Here is a 2,626-nt window from a genome sequence, read left to right as displayed (position 1 = left end):
GTGTAAGCAACTAAAACTGTAACCAACTACCTAAAATTATTTTTTTACAAACAGAAATTAAAATTGTTACATCTATAAATTTCAGCGTTGGATGCCTCTCTTTTTTCTTCTGAACAGTTGTTGTGTCACCCACTTCCACTTACTGAGTTGAAACTCCTTACAAGTTCTTCACCTTGCTGTTCTATGAGCTATTGTGTGAAGTCAGAACAATGTCTATATATTTATGATGTTTGAGAGAGATTTAGAGTCTCTGGAGATGCATGTCGATGTTCTGCATTTCATCAAATTCACTCTCACTTACCCATACTCCAAGATAACAAGTACCTGTAAGACAAGGGAGAACAAATGCAAAGATTTCTTACTTAGGTCAGTTTTTCCCACATTTTTACAAGTTACAGAAATCCCCAAACCACAATTCGGGAAGCCACACCATAGAAAAGAAGCAAGAAACACTGGAAAATCAGGTACTGTGTCATGTCCAGCAAATTCAATAGGGCATCTGTGTGTGTATGTGTGTATGTGGGAAATGGGGCTCTGTGTGCACAAACAATTTCCTTTGTGTGTGTGTGTGGGAGATATAACTGGACAAATACCAATAAGCCGGTCAAAAGTTTATTTATTCCAAAAATCATTTGCAATTTCCTATATATATCCACACAGATATCTTAGGTAGATCTGTATTTATGAGGTGGTCTGGTAATATTATTTTCATAAACAAGATTTATTTTCATGGTAAAGGAGTGTTAGTAATGTACGCATGAAATATGTTGGTAGTATGTTTCTATTCTGTAGCTGTGCAGTCTCTGCATTTGCTCTATATCTCTCACTGGTTACTCTAATTAATTGCTAAAGGTGAGTCCAAAATTTTGGTTTTAGAGAGAAAGAAGCTCTGGTAAATATGTAGAGAACTTTTTTTAACTTGAGGAGAAAAAAGAATAATCTTGCTTTACACCTTCGTAGTACAGTTAAATTGGGAGCCCCTGGTGGTGAAGTGGTTAAAGCACAGCGCTGTGAATGCTGAGATCCGGGTTCGAGTCCCGGTCAGGGGGTCCTGAGGACCTCGCTGCCACCGTCCAAGCGTGCTTGGCCCCGGCAGATGAACCTCAGGATTAAAGGGTGGGCTCAGTTCTGCGCACACTGTGTCTCACCTAAAAAAAAAAAATCCAATGCGCAGGCTGGAAGGTGGAAAGACCTTCCCCGGTTCTTCGTTCGCGGAGAGACTGGCCATACAGTTACATTAATATAGCTAACATTATTGAGAAAATGATTTTTGACATGGTAGCAAGCACATAAGTTTGTTTGATTCACATTTATTCTTCAGATGACTAACATATGACTATCATTTCTACCACAGATTGGTGTTCACATCCATAATCTGTTTGCAAGGAATTAATATTTGAGATTTTCATCTAAATTCTAGAGTCAAAAGGTGTGCTTAAAATCAGTTGTAGTGGGAAGGGCCCAGTGTAAATATTTTTGTAGAAATGCCTCTAAAAGTCATTTTAATATAATGAAGTGAAGAAACGGGCATTCTGGAAGCCCTGAGGGACTACATCAAAAGCAGCTGGAGGTGCTGTGAGGAAGGCATGGCATTGCAACCAGAGAGCTGTGCATGGCCCTCCTTCACATAGCAACTGGGGACTGGTTTGCTTGGGGCTGATTTACCCACAGCTTCTTGGTCCTCTGAATTACATCTTCTGAAAGGAGACAGAGGAGACAGCAGATAAACCTGCAGGTTTCATGTGTGTTGCAGGTTCATTATGGGGCTGCTGTTCTCTGCCTTTCCCTTTCTAAGGTGACCTTACCCCAGACACTCCCCTACATAGTGCTGGCTTTCTGTGAGGGAGTGTGAGCTTCAGTGAAGTGTAACACTGGAGCTGAAAAACGGAAAGCATCCTGCAGGGATATGAAAAAAAAAGTCAGGCAAAGGCACTACTGGATCCACTTTTGTAAATTTACACTTACTGAAGACCACAAATTGGAGGAGAAACATCAGTTTCAACCACACAGAATCTCATAGTCTAGCTACTAAAAACTATGTTTCAGACCAAGCTGGGGATACGTAAGAGATAAATCACAATGGGTTTCAAAGTTTTAGTCATTAGAGTTTGTTAAACATGTTGACATTCCTGCAAGGAAAATACTATCAAATCATTTAGTAGGGGAAAACAACAGTTAATGAAAGTGTAATTAGTCTGGGCATGGTTTCATGAAATGCCAGGCAGTTTAATAAAAGGACAGCAAATGTCACAAAGTGATGATGAATATCATGATGGCATTTTCTCAGGCTAGAATTATTTGCGTTTCCTCCCCTCAATTCTGCATAACACATCCGGTGTTTAATGAATAATTGGGAGAGAAAAAAAAAAAAAAGGAAAAATTTGTCCAGACCTACAGGTTACACCTTGCATTTGATATGCTCCATGAGCAAGAAAATGGAAGTCACATAGTGTGCTACATAAGAGCTCATAAATTACTAACCAACAGTCTCTAAATCTCTAACTAGTAGCTACTTGTCAGTAGTGGACAATTCCATTACATTTTTGTATGAGTTGTATTTTGTATGAGTTGCATTATTATTGTTGTTACCATTATTATTGTTGTTATTATTATTAATTTTTTTCCC

The 2,626-nt window shown here is 38.9% G+C and overlaps 1 non-coding gene across 1 annotated transcript; it reads left to right on the top strand.

Moving 5' to 3' along the window:
* The first annotated feature begins 977 nt into the window (after positions 1-977).
* On the top strand, positions 978-1,049 carry TRNAH-GUG. Its single transcript has one exon. It is a non-coding gene; the product is annotated as a tRNA-His (tRNA).
* The last annotated feature ends 1,577 nt before the right edge of the window (positions 1,050-2,626 follow it).

This window comes from Empidonax traillii, unplaced genomic scaffold, assembly GCF_003031625.1.
Source record: "Empidonax traillii isolate 1590-97213 ecotype Southwest subspecies unplaced genomic scaffold, ASM303162v1 scaffold54:size2178333, whole genome shotgun sequence".
Taxonomy (NCBI): Eukaryota; Metazoa; Chordata; class Aves; order Passeriformes; family Tyrannidae; genus Empidonax; species Empidonax traillii.
This window is presented reverse-complemented; position numbering and strand designations above follow the sequence as displayed.